General features: G+C 38.5%; 1 protein-coding gene across 9 annotated transcripts in view; it reads left to right on the top strand.

The window, feature by feature from the left end:
* The first annotated feature begins 4,535 nt into the window (after positions 1-4,535).
* The window catches only part of SULF1 (sulfatase 1), a 191,385-nt gene continuing 171,907 nt past the window's right edge, over positions 4,536-24,013 (top strand). For 5 of the 9 annotated variants that reach the window (XM_055298995.1, XM_055299008.1, XM_055299006.1 and 2 more), the window contains exon 1: positions 4,557-4,726. The gene's annotated coding sequence lies outside the window, so the exon portion shown is untranslated. Of the gene's footprint in view, positions 4,727-24,013 lie in introns of all 9 variants that reach the window. The other 4 variants (XM_055298992.2, XM_055299002.2, XM_055298998.2 and 1 more) reach the window with 2 other exon arrangements.

Below are 24,013 nucleotides of genomic sequence, written 5' to 3'. Positions count from 1 at the left end.
GAATAGGTTTCTAAAAATTTCACTATCCTGTTTGTCACAATTCTATTGAATCTATGATCTTTCATTAAATTATTCCGTGTGTGGGTCACTGTTTTGTCCTAAGTGATTTACCACCCAACCTTGCCCTCCTAAAATTATTTACAGTGCAGCTACACAACCCTTTTCAGCATGCTTTAGGCTTGTACTTCCTGGAGGGAACTTCACTTCAGTGACGAAACTATTCGTCTGAGATGAACACTACCACTAGCTCCAGTGCCACCTCCCATGTAGCTATGCAGTCACTGCAAACATGAGCAAGCCTAATGCTTGCTACATTGCATGTGAATTCATTTAACAAGCAATAATTTCCCTTTTCTTTCTGAGAATGACTTGGTTCAATGTAAATAAAGGCCGTAAAGTTTAGTTGGAAGAGAATAAGAGAATATTGGAAGTTGTGTAGCCTGGAGTAATTTAGATATGTAGGATGTTCCAAGTTACAAGAGTTATTGTGTATCTACGGGCACTTTATGATGCAAATGGCAATGAGCTAATAGTTATACGTGCTTCTGGTGTCATGGAACTTTAGATGTCATTTGTCATTTATTTAAAGAACAAAACTGAAGGAAGTTAGGTTAGGTTTAGGAATCATCCAAAAAAACGAAAGTGTCAGTATAAGGAGCATCACAGGTTCCTATATCCTATCAGATATAATATATATTGGTGATCAGAACTTTTTCTTTTCTATTTCTAATATTTAGATTACAGATGAGCTCAGAAGCTAACCTCAGAAACTATTTTAAGAATAAAACATTCCATCATTGCAATTGAGGGAATCTTATTTGCAATCATTATTTGCATGTTGGAAAAATAGTGGTAGCAGAGGTGATACAAAAAGGAGAAATCTAATGCTACCATTTTGACTTACTTTTACCAAGATAAGATTGGCTTCCTAAACTGTGGACATCTTCCCAGTTCTTATAAGTAAGGGATGGTTTACCTTAAAATAACACTGAATTAAAAGTGACTTGTGTCCAAAGAGCTAAAGTCAGCACAAATTATAACAGCCCATGGCTTGCTGAGTTCTCACAATTTCAAGCATTTGCCTAAGGCCTTCCCCACTCACTTCTTCCGTACTCACACTAGCTGACTTCGGGGGAATCCAGCAGTATTGCCGGCCCCCACTGGCACGGTGGCACAGAGCAGCCTGCGACCACGAAGATGCCGGCAGATCCCCATCACCTCCCTCCCCACCAAGTGTGTGGAGGGGCCAGCTCTCTCTGCCTCCCTGATCATTTGTTTACTGTGCTCAAGTTGGGATTCTTGGCCAATAGGCAGCTCAAGGGGGAAAGAACCACGGTGTCTTAAGTGCATTAAATCTTCATATTAGCCCTCTGGCTTGGTAAACCTTTATGTTGGCTTTGTTCTCTTTTTTTCAAGCATGACAAACAAGTGGTTTTTCTTTTTCACTTTAATGATTCTTTAAACAAAAAAGGGGAGTTTAGGGCTTTCTCCGAAGCTGATAGGTGTTTCTGTTTAATGAGGTTTTTATTATACTGTATTGGCTTCCCTGAAAAGAAATTACGAGCAGCAAACAGCTGATAATAGAACAAGACTGGAAGAAACAATAACCAAGAGGGGGAAAAAATTAGTGTGGCAGCAGATGCACGCGTTGTAGCTGGGGGATTAAATGCCACTTCCATTCTCCCTTGGCCACCATTGTGCAAGTAATAAAGTGAATGTGGGCACTTATGTGCCAGTTATGTGTGTGCAAAAGATATGGATATAGATATAGACTCAGCTAAACTGCCATCTGTGGAGGAAGAAGGCTGGTGAGCTCAGTCTAGACAAAGATGAGTGAAGCTCAGAGTGCGGGGTTTACAAGGGCTGGTCGGTTACCATGGAAACTAATTGGAGCTAATAAGTAAAGGGACATTTTAACTGTGGGAACAGAATAGGAGGGGCTATTTTTCAATATCACCGTTACCTACAATTAATCTTTCATTTTAGGAGTGTCTTTACTTAATTCTTATGATGAAGCGCTTCACTCTGTACACAACCTCGCCCTGCTCGATGTACTTGAAAATTCGGCATATCATCTTTTAGAATGCGCTGTATTTTAGGTTTAGGTCTTTCAAGACAGAATCAATTTCACTTTTTATTTTTTTCTTAAAAAATAAACTGTTTGCAGATGGCAAGGAGAAAGGAAGGGAGGTAATGGAAAATCCTTAACTTCTAAACTGACACTCTGCTGAGCACTAAAGCAGGCTTCAGAGAGAAGGGGAGCTGGGACCTTATCCTGCAGCACCAGCTTCAGGTTTTTGTTTGCGTTGATTTTCCCTAACAAAAGCATTTCAGAACAACAACGAAAAATGTGTCTTTGTGGACTCACTCTTACAATACTTTCCGAAGGTAGCATTTACAGCTACTGCAGAAGGAAGTATTAAGATCATAGCAAACAACCACATCTATTGCATCCCCGTATTTTTTATTTTAAAGCAAGTATTAAATCGTGTAAATAGCTGAAGTTATCAATAAAAGGGAAGCAGTGACTGAGTTTTAATGAAAAGATCTACAATTAATAATAGAATAAAATGTCCGTGTTAAAAAACACTTTAAACAATAATGTAGGTCAGAACCAGGCCCATTTGGGAACGCCTCATAGACGGTGTGTTACAAGCACAGGGTTGATAAAGCTTCTTGATTCCACATCTGTACAGTTTCTTAGGTTTTACTTTTGTAACTCAATTTACAGTTTAAGAGAATGCGAACTACCTTAATAATGTCTCTGGGGTCTTCAAAATCTATGCAGTTGAGGTAATCCAGATTTCCAGACATGGGTCTGGTTGGATTAACCCCCCTCCCGCCAAAACAGGAAAAAAAAATACCTTACAATAATTGGCACTATTAAAAATTTTATGATGCCCAAGGGAAGTTAGAGCCCTGTTGTGCCACTTGCCATTGTTGAAAATGTTTGTGTTGATTATGTATCTGGACTTACCTGATTAGGAGTAGTTTAGTGAATACACGATATATTGTGAAACAGACACCTCATAATCACTTCTGAGAAGCAATTGAGCAAATGAATCAGGACTCTAACTTCTGATTCTTTTTCTTCCCTCCTTCTTCTTTATAACCCAATTATAAGAAAAAAATGCACTGCAGAAAAATTAGTTTTCTAATTTTGTACTTCAGAAAATTGCACCAGGAATAATTTTTAAGTATCTTAATATAATACCACACAAAAAAATTCTAGAAAAACACAAGCTAGTCAAATCAATGTTGCTAGAAACTGAAATAATTCTCTTTGTGATACTAGCGTGCCACATATTAGATAACTATTTATAGTCTAAATTTTAAGGCATTAGGCAAGTTTAAGAGTTTTTTTTTTTTTTTTTAAACAATCCCCCTCCCAGTTCAAAGAAATACAAAAGTTGCAATACTTAAAATGTTGGCTTCCCACAGACACTGTCAGGGAGTTGGTAGTATTTAAAATTCCTATTTTCTCTTTCAGTTTATCAAAATTCCTTAGATATCTGATGGAATTTTTGAAATTGTGAGATTTGTGGCAATTAATTGATTTCCAGATATCTTCTTATAGTACTGTAACAAGTATAGCCGTTTTCTGGTTCAGATTGCTGTCAAAGTACTTAGTTTTATAAAACAGTTCAGAAAACCAAAAAAAAAAAAAAAAATGCACCTAAGTAGAAGGTATCGAAATGACCAAAAATTGAAAACATTTCAAAGCAAAATTGTTAATGAGCTGTTTGAGCTATATGGACATTATAAGTGCAATTAACTAGAAGCCAATAAAAATAATCAATGACAGAGTGCAGCCCTCTGGTACCAAAGTGCTTTTACAAAGAGATGTCTGTGAAAGCAGCAAGTGATTAAAAACGCCACCTTTATCTATGGGAGCGCGTGCTATTTTACATGAGTAGAAACGAAAATGATTTTCATTGACTATTTCTGAAGTTCAGCCTGTGGCAAACAGTGAAGAGCTGTGTGTGGGAATAGAGAAGTTTCTGCTCTTAGCTGCGCCCCCACCCCCTCTTTGCCAGGAATGTTGGAGGCAGCCACGATCTAATCAAAGGAAGGTAGGAGTTTAGATTTCAAAATGTAGATGTCACATTTCAGTGCCAACTACTCCTACATTAACCCTTTATCAGCAAGTCAAGATGAATCTTTTATCTCCTATGGAAGGGAAAACGTCTTGCTGAGAAGATGGCCCTTCCATAGATGGGCAGTAAAAATTTTTAGGGTTTCTGTGCATCCCACTGAGGGTCCCCATCATCCCAGGGGGAGCACGAGGAGTTGTGAAAAGTAACGCACAACTGGTCATCAGAATAATTCATTCCCTCCACCTTCTTTGTAGCACCTCCCACTTCTCTTTTTATAGCCGTCCTTTCTCTCCGAAAATCTCAGGTTACTTGACTGGGAGTTCTCAGACCTCCAGTTTCAGCCCTGCCCTCAGCCTCCAATCCGTAAGAGACACCCAGCCCCAGCAATTGGATTGGGCAGCCCGTCTTGACACACCACTGTGCTGAGTGCTTGAGGACGTGTTTCAACAGATGGTTGGGGTTAGTGTGTGTCATCACATTCGAGTGGGGATTAAGAGAAGGAAGGCTGCCTTGCTGGAGCTGTGTGGTCTTCTCCAAGTGAGAGTCGCAGGCAATAGAACTACTTTGCTTTTGGAGGAAAAGGAGGAATTCATTTTCAGCAGACACAAGAAAAGCAGTTTTTTTTTCAGGTAAAGTAAAAGACATTGAATGCTTCTCTCCCCCTCTCTCTTTTAGCATAGTTTTGAATGGAATGCTAGCACGGCACACTTGTCAAAGCCAGTTGTGGCTGTCCTATCAATGCTGCTTTTGTACGGCTGACAGATGACAGTGAGCATAGCTTGATGCTTGGCTGTCTTTGTAGAACTAACGCTCCTCATGCCTTGCTTTTGAAGGTGTAGCTAAGAAAATATCTTTGGGAGCCACATTTGTACCTTTTCATATCCCCATTGTATACTCAAAACAGGAGCTGTAACTTGCTTGTAGAGAGTAGATAAGGCTGAGAAAGGATTTATTTTAGCTTTCAAAATTAAAATCCACTTTCAAACTGTTGCATTTTACTGCTCAATTTATAAAGATTCTTTGAAGGGTCTATTACTGAGTTGCTGGCAGAGATGGAAATGCTTTCTTCACCGATTTGTGCAAGGTAGATTATGTCTGATTTATGACACAGCAAAGGGTGTTTTAAAATATTTTTGGAGATTGACTCTAAAGTTTGGAAACTCCTTAAGAGAAGGGGCTACCCTCTGAACAGCCGCTAGGTCGGCTTTAAAACAGAAATGCTTAGAGCTGGAAGAAAAGCAGAGAAGGAAGAAGGAGGAAAATGCTCTTTCACATAGCCCTCTTGCAGCTGCAGGGAAAGCAGATGGAGGTAATTGATTTGCAGATCTGTTTGTGAAAGTTTTACAAGTCATGGAAGACTAAAGTAGCATCTCTGTAATGGATCATTAAGAGTCACTACATTTATAGGTTTTAGACCGGCTAAGTGAAGTGTTAATTAAACGTAAATAGATTTTCAGGTTTGGTTATAAACAAACAGAAAGGATTTAATTATAAACTAGTCATTGGAAATTAATAGTGATCTGGTGCCTGAGCAACATAAAATGAGTTGTCATCATATATGTGAGTAGCCGTAACGGCTCTACCAAAAGAACCCACCAAAATTGAATTGAACTATTTATAATATAAAAAGGGGGTTTATATGCTATGTTTAATTTGTAGTATAAAAAAAGGCCTTTCAATTCAGGCTCTATTTTCACAGGGATCAAAACATGAAATTTTTTGTTTTCCAAATTTTCTAGCAAGATAGGTGAGCCAATGAGACTTCTGCTACCCTAATATACTTGCCCTCCGATAGCAAAGTTCATATACCTGTGGTATGCGGAGATTCTGGCTCCTACTGGACTTTCACATTTGGCAGAGAAACCCAGTATTATCCTCCCCATTTGCAGGTGAGAGATTCTATGAATAATATTGTATATAAGCTGTTGCGAAATAAGAGCTGTTTGGTAGGTTGAATAACAGGATTTATGGCTAGTGCTTTGTGATTTTAGTATTCAATTGCATAAAGATGCCTGTAAAATTGTTTCAAGTTGCATTATACATATTTTTGCAACCATGCGGTTAATTTTTTTAAAATCCATTTTTAAAAAAAGTTAAGATTAAAACAATATTTTAATATGGTCTTTAATTTTTATTCAGAATGTTCTCCAGTTATACTCTCAAACTTCTCCTTCAATGAGAAATTATCCTCATAAATACCCAGGCAGTTATTCTGGCTGAGTATTATCTGATTCCCAATATTACATAACCGAAATAGATCCAAGTTCATAAGCTGAAGTCTTTTGGAATTCCAGTCATTCCATTTTGGCTTTACAATGGAAATGAGGTTTTAAAAAATAAAGACAGAAAGGCAAACTAATATCTCGTGTTGTATCAGGATTAGAACTACATGGACGGCATATAGCATGCATGGTGCTAACTACCAATGCCATTTTTCACTACTGCAGAAATATTTCACAAGAAAGTCAAGTGCCTCCTCACAGATCGGATTTTCCTCCCTGAGATGTGGCGTGATGGCATCTAACAGAGGCAAGGTGCCATTTAGCAACGAGTGCCCCACCAGCATACATCCCTAATGTTGCAGATCGATCACAGGGCTGCCTGGACAGGACTTTGACGATATGGGACAATTCCCCTGAAAAAACAATTGTACACAGGATTAGGCAGGATGGAAACAAGAAAGGAAGTGTGGAGAGATAATAAATTCACACCTTGAAACGGCAGCCGTGTTTTTGACCCCCTAACAGGGTAATGTGAAGTTACTTCGTGAACTGAAAGGGCTTGCTTAAAACACAGTGCCCACAGGGCAATCCCAGCTTCTTGTCAAAATCAAAATCTACTGTCCCAGATGGTAAACATGCAGAGACATATCTATGGTGACTTCTACATACCTCAGTTTGACATTTGGTTTCTTCCTGACAGCACTTGTGCTGGTAATACACATGAAGTTCCCATCAGCATTCTACCAGCTGTGAAAGTGTTTGAGCACAGGGGATATCCCTTCCAGAGAAGCGAAAAATAACGGAGGTTGAGGAGATCTGAAATGTGCACTTGGTATGCATTAAGGTGATACTTCTTAGAGGTGAAAAGTGATCTGAAAGCTTGATTTGTGAAAGTGACAAAATTCATTTTTATGCTGGTGTGCAATACCAAAATACATTAGTCCAGGTATTGACTGAATCCATGGTAGATTATGAGTGGGAACCTCCATCAGGAAACTAGAAGAGTTCTACTCTGTTTTCCTTCTAAGAAAATGTTAGTGACTTCATGCAGATTGTTGTAGCCATTTCCATCATAATAGTAGAGACAAGTGGCAAATGGGACATTTCCTATTTCCTTCCCTAATTATGTATCCGTACTGGAAGGGTTAGAAGTTTGTTTCTTCTGTGTTTTATATTGAAAATGGGTTTATTCTTTAAAAATCCTAGGACCGGGCACAGTGGCTAACACCTATAATCCCAACAGTTTGGGAGGCCGAGGGGGGTGGATCACCTGAGATCAGGAGTTCAAGTCCAGCCTGGCCAACATGGTGAAACCCCATCTCTACTAAAAATACAAAAATTAGCCAGGCATGGTGGTGGGCACCTGTAATCCCAGCTACTTGGGAGTCTGAGGCAGGAGAATTGTTTGAACCCGAAAGGTGGACGTTGCAGTGAGCCAAGATCGCATCGTTGCACTCCAGCCTGGGCGACGAGTGAAACTCCGTCTAAAAAACAAAAAAAAAACATAAAGCAAGATTTCTGATACTGAGCTATATATAGTATTGAGATTTCCCCAACCATTGCCACATAGATGAGGCCAACCAAAGGGTCAGCTCAGGCCATCTGGTTTTTTTTCCCCTTTGCAATATTTTTGTGTGGAGAGCATGAAGCAAATTTAAGGGGATTAAAATTTTTAAAACCAGACTCTAAATAGATGGTTACTTTTATCATTATTGACTTTGGAGAGAAGGAGGCTCATGTATGAAATTAAGTCTATGATCGTGTGGTAAACTCACCTTTTATTTAGGTTAGAACCATGAAAATTTTTGAAAGGAGATATCTTATTGAAAAAATTTGTCCTGAAATATGTTTCCTATTTAAATTATTTTTAATCTATCTTAATATCCTGAGGAGGTGGGGAATTCGCCTGTTAGCCTTTTTTTCCTCTCTCATATTTCCCTCTCCCCTATGGCCGATCTGTCATCAAATTCTGTGAGTCCTTCCTTTAAAATATCTCCCACATGTGGCCCATAGCTACCATCCCAGTGCAATGATCATCTCACATGTGGGCCATTGCAACAGCCTCCTAAATGGTCCACTTGTCTCCATTTCCCTATTCTGTCTACTACTGCAGACTCAGCTTCCTAAAATATCACTTTAATCAAAGCACTTCTAGTCTGAAAATTACCACATGGACCCTTACTACCCACAAAATGAATTTCAGTCCTATTCTAATGTGCTGGCTTTCTGTTGTTTGGCCCGAACTTTCCAACCATTTCTCCCTGCCAAATCCTCACCACCTCAGAAGTCTACCCTTCCTTCTAGCTAAAGTGGGCAGCACAGCATCTCCACTTGCTAGCCTTTTCTTTCAGCCCTAACCACTCTAGTTTTCTATCTTGCCTTTAAAATGAGTTTGTCATCATGTGCACGGTTCCTTCTAAGTCTACATTCATAAGCCTGTGTGTAAAACGCCCCACTCAGTTCATCCTTATCACCTCTATATATTCATCCTTCAAAGTTTCAGCTTAAGTTCCACCTCCTTCGAGAAGCCTCCCTGACCGCTACCTCTTCCAGCAATGCTTTTCTTCCCTTCATGTTGACCACTGGTTATCCATGGATTGCACTTAAAACAATTGCTTTATTTTTTATTCTGCTCTATAGTTTGCTTGTTTATTCCTTGACTTCTCAGGGAGAGTGACAGGCACTGGCCTGGTCCACTTTAATGACCCACAGAAGAGCCTAGTCAGCGTGCTTACTAAACTCACCAGGACGTTCGAACACTCAAGGCACTTTCCTCTCTAGAGTTACCCCACTTTAGAGCCATTCACTGGCTCCAGTAGCTTCCTCCCCGCCCAGGACAAGAAACGAAAAAAAAAAAAAAAGAAACTCAGTGGGTTTTATTTGAGGGAAACTTAAGGAAAATGCCCCTAAGGCAGAAAGTGAAATGATTGCCCCAGATTAAGCTTGAGTATTATACGAAAAATCCCTATCAAGTTCAGCTTTAACTGTAGTAGAAATTACATGTATCGGCTGCTGCTCTATCATAAAATCCCAAATATGGCTTTGGAGCAGGAGAGTACAGGCTCTGGGTTCAAACAGAGACATGTTCTAATCCAGGGACCACCTCTCTAGCTGTGTGGCCTTGGACAGCGAACTGACCCATTCTGAGATTCAGCTCTTTCCTCTGTAAAATACAAATAGGAGTGCTTATCTTGCGAACATTGTAAAGAAAACACATAAATCACCGAGCTCAGTGCATATCCAGTACTGTATGTTCAATAAATGGAAGTGAGAGAGGGTTGATTGGCGCATACATAGATCCAGACCTAGGATGCAGGAATGACAATCACTCAGCTATGTCTGTCATTAATCCTATGTACTTATGATGTGCCTTTCTTTAGCATTTTCTTCTGCCACCAAAGGCAGGGGAATAAGGAAAGGAGGGAGAGAGCAAGAGAGAGAGAGTGACAGAGAGAGAGAGAGAAGGAGGGAGGTGCTCTTGGCATTTAGGGATTTGGAGCAACTGAGCTAATGGCTCTGTAGGGACAGTAGTGACAGTTAAATACACGTTGAGGGAAGAATGAAGCATGAAGCCCTGGGTCCTGCACCAAGGATAATAAAGAGCAGGCCCTGGGCCACCGTGTTGCACTGTTGGGGAACAAAGACCCTATCCCTGTACCCTAGCAGAGATTTGGATTCACTAAGGGTCATGTGCTTCCCTTCTTTCCTCCTCGCTCACCATCTAGAAAGAAATATTAATAAAAACTTGGCAAAACATTGTAAAGAGTCAGATCGAGCTTCCAGAAGTAATTGATAAAGCAAGATACCATTTAGACTTCACCTTCAAACCAAATTTAACAAAAAAGCTGAAAGCAATCAGCTTGAGCCCCTTACCATTCCCAAACTCTGCACCCATCATCAAACATTGAACCTTCTATTTGTGCCTTTTCCCTGGAAGAGCAGCTGACTGCAAAATTCTCTAACAAGGCACTGAATGCCACTTAGCAAATATGTCCTTACACATTGGATATTCCGTTCCAGCTTTCTGATCATCTGGTCTGCAGCTGCCCTCAGCCAGGGAGAGGAAAGAAACTGGAACTGCCTGGGATGATGGGCAAGGCAGTATTTCTGGAGATCCCTCCCTCTCCCTAGCAAATGTGCCTATCAAATTTTCAAAGACAAGCATTAACAATTACATTTGACACCATCGTCACCTGTAGCCGCTAAGCTAGTCTTCGTTGCCCTCTAAATATGTGGTCCATGTACTCCTGCACAGTAGTGTATTAAACTTTTTAAATTTTAATTTAATTTAATTTTTTGAGACAATGTCTCACTCTCTTATCCAGGGTGGAGGGCAATTGCAAGATCATAGCTCACAGCAGCCTCCATCTTCTGGGCTCAAGTGATCCTCCTGCCTCAGCCTCGTGAGTAGCTAGGACTGCCGGCATGCACCACCATACCCAGCTATTTTTTATTTTTAATTTTTTAGAGACTGGGTCTCACTATGGTGCCCAGGCTGGTCTCAAACTCCTAGCCTCAAGTGGTCCTCCCACCTCAACCTCCCAAAGTGCTGGTATTACAGGTGTGAGCAACCACACAGGCCCTAAGCCACTTTTAATTTAAAAAAAAAAAAATGTAGCTCTTCGCTTTACCTTCAAAGGTAAAATTTTTCTTGTGCTGTTTTATTTTTGTTTTTATTTACTACACAGGTACAAACCTGTAGGAAACTATGTCTACATTTTCTAAAATATGAATCTAAGGGACTTAGACATGCTACTGTTTAACTGTTGGGGGTCAGATTAATACTAATCCTCTGTGCTGAATAAATGAACAGACACACTTTGTTTCTCAATCAAAAGTTTCAATTGTAAAAGGTAGACTCTCTCAAAATAAATCTGTAAATTTTGGGTCATACTAATCAAATTCTAAAATAAAGTTAGAAGGCTGGTGATGGGAGTGGAGTTTGGGAACTGGCAAGAGTCCACGTGGCTCTTGTTGAATATAAACTAAAAAACATTCTAGAGCCGGATGGACAATGAATTCATGAGCAAGCCTAGACATTTTCATAAAATAGTATCCTTGTAAGATGGGGATTTGTCTTATTACATATCCAATCACATTATATCATAACAATTGAATTGTCTGTTCTTAAGCAATGGACTCTGACGTAGATTTCGTCTACTGTCGTGTAGTTTTATTCCAGCTCTTCTTTGTTTTGCTCTATTCTTTTGTTGGCATTGACCAAATCTTCAGCTGAGCAACAAACTGCTGTAGTCAGATGCTAGTTCTGTTGCTAGAATTAACAGAAACTCTGAACTAATTTTTTATTTTGTCCTATGGTCTTTCCAGTCAGTAAATAGGGTTACTAATACATGCAACTTTTTCCACTTCGTAGTACGCAAAGAATTTCTGAGACAGGTTTGTTTCAAGGACTCAGGAAAATCTCCTTGTATTCCTTTGATGGCAGAGGCTCAAAGATTATTCAGTCTAAGTGTCTTCCCACTTTCCTGAACAACGCTGGCACATTTAGCCTATTCTTAAAAACCAAAATGGAAATCTGAAATACAAAGAGTTCCAGTTTTTTTGGTATGATGTTACAGGCATAATCTGCTATATTAATTTAAAGTAAAACTAAAGGTCACACAATTAAAAGATATTAGCTATAGCAGAATTATGATGGGAAAAGACTAATTGCATTCCAATGTACATTTATTGGTCAGTTACTTTAGAAGTGTGCCCCTCTAGATATTATCTTCAAACTCCTATCACAAATATGCCTTTGCTTCCCAATCACTTTTCTATCATATAACATGTGTTCTGAATAGACTTCCTGCCAATTTAAAGTTTCACCCTTAACCTTCACCTGCCAATAATCAATCTTCTCCTGAATAGAATGTCCCTGTAAACAGATGTGCTTTACCGTGCATCCAGAAATTCTTGAAACCAGCTTTTAACTTTCATCTTATAAAAAGTGCATCTCAGAAAAGACAGGCCCCCTACAAATCATGTTCTCTTTTTTCTTCTGAGAACTTTGTGCTGGTAAAAGAAAAGAATGTTTTCTGAATATAACAGATAAAAGCATAGGACATGTAATATTTTTTACTTGGGATGCTTAGAGGCTTTACATGTGTTATCACATTCTTTTTCATATGTGATATTTAGATTTAGTAAAGGAGATTTATGATATGGACCTGATATCAAACAGATTAAATCTTTTTATTTTACTTTGACTCAGTTTCCTTCTCTGTAAAATGGAGTTATGTTTATCACAAAAGGTTGTTATAAAGATTAAATGAGATAATAAAATAAGATGCTTAACACAGAATATAGAACAGAGAAACTGCACAAACACAAAACACAAAAGCTACATTTTTGTTCCAAGATGGCAAAAGAAATGGCTTGAGCTGAGGCTTGGGGATAAAGTGAGTATGTCCTTTTCAAATAAAAATAGCCCTTTTTAATCTAATGATCTGTATGACACAATTTGGAAATATAGTGAAGGTGGCCACTTGGCAAAGAAGAGAAAGAGGAAGAGGGAGGGAAAAAGGATAGAAGCAAAGAAGACAAAAAAAGGAACGGAAGAGTAGGGGAAACATTGTGATCCTCTCTTGCCTCTGCTCTGTGCCTTGCTATAATAAGCATTTCATGTCATAGCTAAGTCAGGCCAGATTCTAGAGTGTCCTAACACATCCGGTAGAGAGGTTGGACTTGATAGCTAAACAGATGCCTTAGAAAGTTCAAGCAGTAGGTTTTTAAGAATGAGGAGAGATTAAGGAAAAACAAGAGTGACAGTGAGTGAGCAGAGACAGAGAAAGAGAGAGGGGGATACCAAGACAATTGATCCCCAGAGTTCAAATAAATTAAAAAAAAATGTTGTCTATTCCCATCGACGCAGTGGGAATAAGGAAAGGATGGGTTGTAAGAAATATGGTAAAGAAATAAATAACAATAATACAACTTGCTGATTAGTCAAATAGAGGACAAAAGAGAGAAAAATACTGAGGTATCCAGCCCAGGACACAGAGAAATCGTGGCTCAATCTAAAGCTACTAAAGTGGAATTTCATTCAGCAACATAATACATTTCCAAAGTGACAATGGTGATTATGGAACAAATGTTTATCTGTTATCTGTAAACAGACTACACTCAATAGAACTTTGTAATGCAAACATAGGTAAATATATGTCTATATCAATGTTTAATAATATATGTGCTGCCGAAGCAAGCACTCAATGTTTAATAATATAATTTAAATAGCTACAATCTAATTTTCTGATCATTGGTGGGCATTAGACAGAATACACAACTGTGATTTTTGTAAGGCATATGCCTCCTTAGATTAAAAAAAATATTTTCTCAGATTAAGAAAATGGTTGGCCAAGTAACAATCTAGCATTTCTATAACTTTGGGGAAGTTACGGATATTCGAGTCAAAATACTCAACTACATCATCATAACACCTATAATTCTCTTCTTTTGACTAAGAGACTGTTAGTGGAGAGGAACATGAAATTTAAAAAGTCTAGAGGCAAGAAGAGATGAAATATTTAAGTTGCCTATGCTCACAAACCTTCATATTCTACCTTGGAGGAGGCTGATTGACATCCTTTCACAGAATGTACCAATGACTTATTTACAAATGAAATACACATTCCCCTCTTCACTACAAAGACAAATCATCCTTAATTTTATGATTTGGGAAAGGTTTCTCCATTCCCCTGCTTGTCTTTCTATCCCCTCTTGTTTTGTCCTTTTTTGTTTTATTTGTTTCAACCATTTCCTCTTCAAAATAAGAGGGCCATTCTCTAGTCAAGTCTTCCTACTAAATCAATGGGCAGTTTTCAGGATTAAGTATAGATTTCTTAGAAGTAGCAGATTGTGTTTGCCATTTCAAACTCTTGCATTATATGTTGGAGGCAGCATGACTGAAAGAATACAGAGCCTGAGTCAGCAAAATCTGGAACTGAAATGTAGCCCTGTTACTGAAAATTTGTGGGAATAGCATTGACCGTGGAGACTTGACGGCATTTTCGTTCCTCAAAAGAGACTTGGGTCCCATTCAAGTTTTTAATGAAGACTTTGGCCTGTTCTATTTTACCCAACTGGGTTTTCTGAACCATATTCCCTAGTTCCCCTGGAAGAAACTCCAGCCTAAGTATCAGCACCTGTAATCTATTTCTTACTCAGGGTTGCCAGACATGAGGGATTAATTGACATGAGCCAGTTTATATTTGGAAGCCATTAATGGCTAGCAACTGAACTGTTGAGACATCCAGTGCAACAAACCAGAGAGAAAAGAATAACACACAAGTGCCATAGTTAGATCAATAAACATCATCTTCAGCAAGCACAAGTGTTGGGTTTAGCTGCCAAACTTAAAAATAGGTCTCTTCATCTAGTACCCACTTAGGTCAATGGGCCAGGGTCCTGGTATAGAGATTAGAGACTGAAACATGAGTTGATATTTCCAAACTTCTTAATTTTGGATTGTCTAAGTTCAGATTTCAATTCAGGTTTCTACTCCTACATGTTACGCTCTTAGATCTGTCTTGGAGGTACAAAGACTTCTGGAATTAGAGAAGTTTGGTCCTTCTAAGAAGAGAAAAATGAATAAATAGAGAAGTCAGAAAAAAGAATATAATGCAGTCAAAACATGTTCTGTCATACAGAGTCACTTTACCTTTTTGATGTAAAAATCAGGACAGAAAACAGAGGGAAAAATAAGCTATAAGAAAAACTTCATGTATAGCAATTGTTATTCTCATTAGCCATTCTTCTACAAAAATAGCTGTCTATTCATCTAACATTCTGGTGAACTACTATAGTAGTCTCAGGAGTGAAATTAGAAGTGTTCCTACAATTGTTTTTGCCATTGTCATAACCCCTTTGGAAGCTTAGAATACTCCACTTAACTTCCTCATCTGCTTCAGGCAAATCGTGTTTCATGTTGCACAAATAAAATTAAAATGTATATTTTATTATTTCCTTGGTAACTTTTCAAGTCTGAAAAAACAATTAAGCACACTATTAGCAATGAAATAAAATTTGCTGAATAATGACAGCAGTGTTGGAGCTAGGAAAAAGAGGGAGGGTGGTACAGTGGAAAGACATTAGAAATCTGGATTCTAGAACTTGGCTACTATTAATAGTGTGATTTTGAGCAAATTAGTTAACCTTTCAGGAGTGTGCCATCATCTCTTTGCCTGCATTCTGCCATTCCCTTCACCTAGAAGGCATTATTCTCCTTCTTTACTGGCAAACTCTGCTCTTCCTTTAAGACAAGCTTAAATAAATAAAGCATCCTCCTTTGTTTTTTTGAGAAAGCGTCTCGCTCTGTCATTCAGGCAGGGTGCAATGGTGTGATCACGGCTCATTGCAGTGTTGACCTCCTGGGCTTAATTGATCCTCCCACCTCAGCCTCCCAAGTAGCTGGGACCTCAAGCACACATCAGCCTGGCTAAGTTTTTTCCTATTTTCTGTAGAGATGGGGTCTCCATATGTTGCCCAACTTGTCTCAAACCCCTGGGCTAAAGCAATCCCCTGCCTCAGCATTCCAAAGTGCTGGGATTACAGGTGCAAGCCACTGTACCCAGCCTAAGCATTCTCCTTGAAGCTAAAAAGAACAGTTGGAGGAAAGAGGAAGGTCTTCAATCCAGTTCTGCATCACCTCGTGCATCCGAAATAAGCTCTGTACCTTATCTCTTTCTTATCTCCACTCGTCTTACCTACTGCCATTAAACTCATCTTATTTCTACACTGTTTCATCATATCATTCCACTACTCTAAAACACCTGTCTCCCAATTTTCTGCAGCATGCAGTCTAAATAAAGGACGAGCAATTAAGTACCTCCATGATCTTTTCCACTATAAGCATCCCACTCCCCCTATACATTTTCTGCTCTTTCCTAAAGTGGTTCAACATGTCCTGAATTTACATCTTTACTTCTGCTACAAGGCACTTGCTCACACTGTTTTCTGGGCTAGGACTGCCTCCCATCGTGGTTCTGCGTGTCCAAATTCCACCCATCCTTGAAAAGAAAGACTCAAGCCTCATTACCTCCATGGAACTTTCTTTTCCTAACTCTTCCAACCATCAATAATCTCTCTCTCATCTGTCCTCTTTTTCCACTTAAAATCTTGTCATATAATTTTAGCTCTTAATTATGTACAATTTTGCATTTATTCTTATTCTCATCATTTTTTTAAATTGCCTTCTCTCTCTTATATTTTGAGAAACAGTAAGACAAGTTGAGTTTTAAGCCTCTGCATCTATCAAGCATAGCTTCAAGGTGGTAGAGCCAGTACATCCTAAAGGCCTTCATTACACATTCACAGTTAGACTGATCAAGGACTACTGGGATAGAACATTATATTTTAGTCATTGAGAATTTTAGGAAACTAATCAGCAGCACATTCACAACTACCCCGGGCATTCTTTTGACAATGTGGAAGGCACTATCTCATGCACTGATTCTCTGGCTCAGATTTTTTGTTTCCATCTTCTGCCCACATCACTCTCCAGGGCTGCATTTGTGCCAGCTGGATTCCATCCAGAAACAGATTCAAATAGACAATAGGCCAACTAGAATTCCCATCTTCCTTGATTAGATGTGAAATTGTATAGCTGGGTGTCACTCACATGCCAGCCACTCAGGATTCTATGTTATCAATTAATTTCTCTTGAGAGCTGAAGTGAGGAGATTGTGACAATTCTGTTTTCAAGGACCTGTAAAATAACGGCTAGACCAGATTTTTATGGATAGTGCTAGATATATAGGCCTGTCCACTATCTGCCACATAGCATAAATTAAAATATCCTGTTAATTTCAGAGTAAATCATATTGGGTGTTTTTTTTTCTGCAGTGTGAATGGATTGTAAAAATTTTGTCTAGGAATGGCATTTTCATTTGTAGGATAATTAGCAACTGAGGTAAAAGGTTTTAAATTCTTTAGAAGAAAGAAGAAATTATTGCACACTGTCAAAACTACTGAATCTTATTTGTTGTTGTTGCTTCAATAACTTAGAATTTGCAGTGGATTTTCCAGGAAAGGATATCATAGAAACACAGAACGTTGGAGGCGTGCCTCCAACAATCTAAGCTAAATCTAAGCAGAATGTTGGAGACGTACCTTAGAGATCATCTAAGCAGAATCTCTCATTTTACATCTGAGGAAACAGAGGACTGGGTTTGTTGGGAGGCCTGCCTGAAACCACAGAACTCATTCTCACAAGGCAGAGTTCCAAACCCAGCCTTTATCTTTTTGAAAAGTGCGAGTCAGTAAATTCTACTGGGACGAAAATGAGTTCATGTGTCCACTTTACATCGGGACCCAACAAGGAAAAGAGATGAGTCTAGCTCCCTTTTTGACCATGAACTTTCTTGCTGAGGGCTACCGTGAGTAATCAGGCAGTGTAAATGATGATTGGGACTGGAACAAATACAAGAAAAAGCTTTTTTTTTTTTCACATGTACTCCTTATGGAAAATCTGTTCTAATTGAGATCACCAAGCACTGTTGCTATGGATGATCTGTGCAAATATGCAGCTTTATCATAGAGAAACTTCTTTATAAAAGCATTTTTTAACATATGCTTAAAGAATACACTATCCACTGTTGATGATGACAATATTAACCATCACGACTTCAAAACAATTTTCACTTGCACTAAACCACTGGAACTTGTAATATTTGAGTAAGGAAAGCAGTATGTCATTTCTGTACACCAGAAAACTGAAGCTGAGGAGCAGCACGCCATTTGCCTGAGTCTAAACACCTGAGTGAGGTGATTAGTGTTAGAACTCATGTCTTCTGGATTCCACTTCGCTGGCCAATACTTCAAATGATTTCAAATATACCATATTTTGTCAATATTAGGGATACCTATTGCATTACAACGGTTGAACTGTCCCCTTAGTAATGACACGTTACTGGGAAATAAACATTTGAATACTTCCTCAGGTACGGGAACTTTCCCAAGAGAAGTATATGAGCAATATTCTTCATAGCTTAATAAATTACATGACTGTATATACAATTATGCATCTATATAATTTGCATTTGAAACCGATTTATTTGTAAAAGAAGTAGCAGTATTCATTATTAGTTTATAAATGTATTTCCTAGTCATAACTTCCAGTTTTTATTTTGTACTATAAGGAATAACAATTTGATAACTCAAAATAAAAAGATTAATTTAGAGTATCCTAAGTATGATTTTGACTTTTTAAAAAAGTTTTGTTTTTAAGACATGTTCTAGATTTCCTTTTTGATGTCGTAAGTATCTCAAGAAAGCCATTATGATTTCCAGAGCAATGAGAGAAATATGTCATAGGAAAAAGAGCATTTTCATTCATATTTTTAGGTTATTGGTCATATTTCAATCCACTGGAAAATGTGATTGCAAATCTGGTTAGAATTATAAAAATATCAGGCTCACCAGTATTACAACTTCTTATGAAAGTGTGAATTCTGTTGAGAATGTGAAGATAAAGTGGCAGAATAATTATCTTTTTTTATAGCTAAACTTTATAATAGTGAATGCTGTTGAAAAAGGGATTCTATGAAAGTTATTTTTTGATCCATAAGAATACTTTGTTCATACTATTTTCCTTTTCTTAAATTTCCAATTTTTATTTTAAGTTTAGGGATACATGAGCAGGTGCAGGTTTGTTCCATAGGTAAACGGGTGCCATGGTGGTTTGCTGCACAAATCACCCCATCACCCAGGTATTAAGCCAAGCTTCCATTAGCTATTCTTCCTGATGCTTTTCCTCCTCCCAACCACTCACCCTATGACAGGCCCCAGTGTGTGTTGCTCCCCGCCATTGTGTCCATGTGTTCTCATCATTCAGCTCCCACTTATAAGTGAGAACATGCGGTATTTGGTTTTCTCTTCCTGAGTTAGTTTGCTAAGGATAATGGCCTCCAGCTCCATCCATGTCCCTGCAAAGGACATGATCTCTTTCTTTTTTATATTCATACTATTTTCAGCTAAGCCTATACATTAAACACTTCTATAAAACAATGCTTCCCTATTTCCTATTTGTATCTCAGTTGTTTATAATGAAAATAAAGTATGCCGTTTTCACTACTCAAAGAGAAGACCAGAAGAAATAAAGCTGAGCTCTTACTAAACTCTTAACAGCTGTATTCTCAATCTTCCTTCGAGTAGCAACTGCTCTTTAGTTTCTATCACCTTGCCTCAAACATGCTCATAACTTCCACCAAAAGGACCACATAAAATGGCAAACTGTTGAAATGAGAAAGAGCACCAAGAAAAGATGTAAGTCCTTGCAGGAGGAATGCAACTCAAAAAGGATGACACAGAGGGTGAGGGCATCAGTCTCGTTTGCTCTCACCACTGAGAAAAATTTGGCACTATAGCCGGCTAGATAATGGGCTCTCTTCGTTTGCACTCTACTACCATTTGTAAATCCTCTGAAGTTTGAAGTAATTTGATTTTCCCCATAGTTTATGAAATATACAACCTTTAATTTTATATAACAATTTATACTTTTCAACATGCTTTTAAACATTTCATTTGGTTTTGACAACCTTATGGATCATGCCACATAACTAAGTACTTGCGCCCATTTTAAAGAAATAGAAACAGAGACACATCTTAGGTGATACATACTGAAATATTAATGGATAGTGGTATAAGATCATGGTGTGTGCAGTTTACTCTCAATAGTTCAGGGGAGGAATATATATACATATAATTTTATAAAATCTCTGTTGTATATATATAGAGAGAGAGGGGCAGGGGGAGGGAATGAAATTGATAAGGCAAGACATTGGGGCAAGTTGTTAACCATAAATGAATATGGGTAACTGGTATGTAAGTGTTCTTTCTACTATTCTTCCAACTTTTCCGTAAGTTTGAAATTATTTTCAAATACAAATTTTTAAAAATTAATTAAGGAAAATTAAGTAATTTGTATAAATAAACAGCTGATTAGAGGCAAAGTGAACAACTAGGATCCAGGTCTCCTAACTATAATCTATTTCTGTAAACTGAAAGTAATTTCCACTTAAATTATAGTCAGCCCTTCATATTCATGTTTCCACATCAGTGGATTAAACCAACCTTGGATAGAAAAACTATTCAGGGGAAAAAAATACAACAATAAAAAAATACAAATTTTAGAATACAGTATATTTACATAGCACTTACCTTACACTGGGTATTATAAGTAATCTAGAGAGGATTTAAAGTATATCGGAAGATGTGTGTAGGTTATATGCAAATATTATGTCATTATATATCAGGGACTTGAGCATCCCTGATTTTGGTATCTACAGTGGGGCTCTGGAATCAATTCTCCAAGGAGACCAAGGGAGCGAGGGAGACTGTATTTATAATCACAATCATACGTTTTGCCAGTCAGTCATCAATAATCAGTACCATAGCTCAGGAGAAACTCATAATGATTTATTAATAACCTTTATTTATACATCATACTACTTATTGCAAACTGTTTTCACTGACCTTATTTTATTTGGTCTCCATAATGCTTCCAATGAAGTGGATTGGACAGGCATTGTGGGACCCATTTTACAGACTAAGAAACAGGCTGTGAAAGTTACTTATACCATTAATGTTCACAGCTACTAAACGGCAGAGTTTAGAAGGATGCCAAGAGAGAATACTGGAAAGAGCACTGGTTCTGGAATTTAGGATTTAAATTCCAATATGCCTTCTTAGCATTCTAATGCCTTTTTATACTCCTACGGACCATACCTAAAACTTCTAGGGCTCATATGATATTTCGCAATAGAAAATCAACGTTCTTAGGCTCATATTATATTTCGCAATAGAAAAGCAATGTTCTTGTCGGCACAGTGGCTCACGCCTCGCCTGTAGTCCCAGCTAATCGAGAGGCTGAGGCAGGAGGATCACACGAACCTTAGAGTTCCAGGCTGCAATGAGCTATGATTGTGTCCACTGCAACCCAGCCTGGGCAACAGAGCAAGACGCTGTCCCTAACAAAGCAAAAAGCAAAAACATTCTCTTAAAGAACAAAACAAAATGACTGAGAAAGATGTCTGTTTTGCTTACTAATGTTCTACATAACAGTAACAGCTAAGATCTATTAAATACATACTTACCATGCACAAGTAAGTGCTGTACATGCATTATCTAATTTAATTTATGCAACATCTCTGTGACATAGAATTCTCTTGGTCCCAGTCTTACAAGCAAGGAAATAGGCTCTGAGAGTTTGACTGACTTGGCCAAGTTTACAGACTTGCAGGGGTCAAGGTTGGATATGGACCCAGAAATCTGACTCCATACCCACTACCATTAACTAGTCCTTATTCCACATTTGCCTTTTTTTCCTTTAAGCTCAGTTGACTTTTTAATGAATGTCTTTTCCTCATATTTAGTAATTTTTAAATTCTGAAATTAAGATAATCCTTTCTAGAAATGTAGTTTATATGGAAAAATATTTGCATGAAAAAATAGACCCTCCTTCTTATTTGCACCCTCTTGAAAGCAGGCACCACATCTTATCTGCACCAACAGCAGCTCCTGGCACACATGGAACATTCAATAAATGTTTGTTAAATGAATGAATAATGTTCAGAGTTCTCTATTAAAAAGTTTTTACATGACCTAAATACTTAAAGACAAGATCTAAAAATTAAGTTGGCTCAATTCACCAAATCTCAACTTTATAGTAAAGCACACAGTTTTGGTGCCAGAAAAACAAATAAATGAAAGCAGAAAACAAATTTCACTTTTAAGAAATTTTTAATTCTGCCCTTGGGAAAGTTGAACCGCTCTGTGGATGTTTGAACAAACATGGCCTTTAACTATCTGGATAACCTTTTTTAGATTATAATCTATACTGTGTATGACAAAAATTGATGCCCAGGCTCACTAATATCTGCATTTCATGATTTTCCTTTTGCTATAACCAGATAGGATATAAAAAGGAGAAACAGTCAAGCAAGGACCATGGTCTCAGGAAAGGAGGAGAACCACCTCCAGGATATACAGCTTGCTTTCTTCTTCTTCTTCTTCCTTCTTCCTTCTTTCTTCTTTCTTCTTGCTTCTTTCTTCTCCTTCTCCTTCTTCTTCCTCCTCTTCCTCTTTCTGTTCTTCTTCTTCTTCTTCTTCTTCTTCTTCTTCTTCTTCTTCTTCTTCTTCTTCTTCTTCTTCTTCTTCTTTTCTTCCTCCTCCTCCTCCTCTTCAAGACAGGGTTCACACTATGTTGCTCAGTCTGATCTGGAACTCCTGAGCTCAAGCTATTGTCCTGCCTCAGCCTCTTGAGTATCTGGGACTACAGGTGCATGTCACAGCACCCGGCTACAGCCAGCTTTCCAAGGTGACCATCACAGCTGCCCTCTGAGCAATGACTCAGGAAGGGACCAGTTGGAGGGAAGATGGGAGCTCAGGAAAAGTGTCAGGATACACCTTGCAACCTCCTTCTTCTAACCCATGCTTTCAGCCCTTCCTTTTGTGGTTTCTTCCCACTCCAAAATTTCCCATAATATTTATTTGCATAAATTTTCCCCAAAATAAGAATGACTAGGCATATTGAGAGGACCACATTTACCTACCGCCCTTCCCACTTTAGTAATAGCATCATTGTTCTATCCTGTGCATTCCAGTATAGCACACAGACATCTTCAGTGCAGAACTTAACTTTATTGCAACATAAGGGAACTTCGGGGTGAAAACTGCATTCGCGAAGTCAATCACACACGGGGCTCAGGTTACTCAGCCTGGCATGGTTTAAAGCCTTATAGCAATTCCTCGTAGGCGCTGCCTATTATCACTCCCTTGGCCGTCTGTCACCCTTGCCTCAGGCTCCAGCCTTAGCCTCAGCTTCTTCTTCCTAATGCATCTGCCAGCCCCAGACATGGGTACTTTCCAGATTCCGCAGAATGAGGCTTTTTCCTGTCTAAGTCTCAGCACATCCTTATCAGCATCTCACACAGACTGCAACCTCTGCAGTCGGCTCGTGTCCGGGGTCCCAGTCCCCACCACTGCATCCTCTTTATACTCTCTGCCCAATGCCTGCTCCTGTGCGTTCCTACACTCCTGCCCTCTGGCATGTACAGTTTCACATTTGTAATCTAGGCCTCTACCTGCTTACAAAAAGAGGAGGTGAAAAACTGGATTTGGCACATATTGAATTTCTTGGACCGTGTTCATTTTTTTCTGTGTCTGGAATCCACTGTTTTCTAGCAAAAACTTTCTTAAGATTTCAAACACCAACCCTAACACTCTGAGTTTACCTGCTTGAATGACTGCCTGTCCCTGGGGCTGAAGTCACAACATTCACGTTATTATTAATGATTGTCAGTCACTGTCTTTTTGGGTCCCTGTTGTTTTGCCTTCATATAATTTAATATTTCTATTTAAACACAGAAATTTGGGCAACTGTCAGAGTCACTCCTCAGCTAATGCTCCCTGGAAAGGGCATATGCTTTTTGCTCACTCAAGGCAAGTAATACTGAACAAGTGCTTAAGAACGTTCATGCCATAAAAGACTCTCAGAAAAGGAAGGAGAAACTGAACGATACCGAGTCCTTACACAGGCAGGACACGGCTATTTCCTTTCAGATTTTGTAATTCCTATACTGGTCATTCTAGTTCTAAGTAAAGAAACCAGGCTTTTAAAAAAAAAAAAAAAATCACAAACCTGTAGAGCTAGGATTTGGACCCAAGTCAGCTTGTCTCCAAAAATTCATGCGTTCT

The sequence above is a fragment of the Symphalangus syndactylus genome, chromosome 11 (assembly GCF_028878055.3).
Source record: "Symphalangus syndactylus isolate Jambi chromosome 11, NHGRI_mSymSyn1-v2.1_pri, whole genome shotgun sequence".
Lineage (NCBI taxonomy): Eukaryota > Metazoa > Chordata > Mammalia > Primates > Hylobatidae > Symphalangus > Symphalangus syndactylus.
Note: the sequence above shows the minus strand (reverse complement) of the source record. Positions and strands in the feature narration are given on the sequence as shown.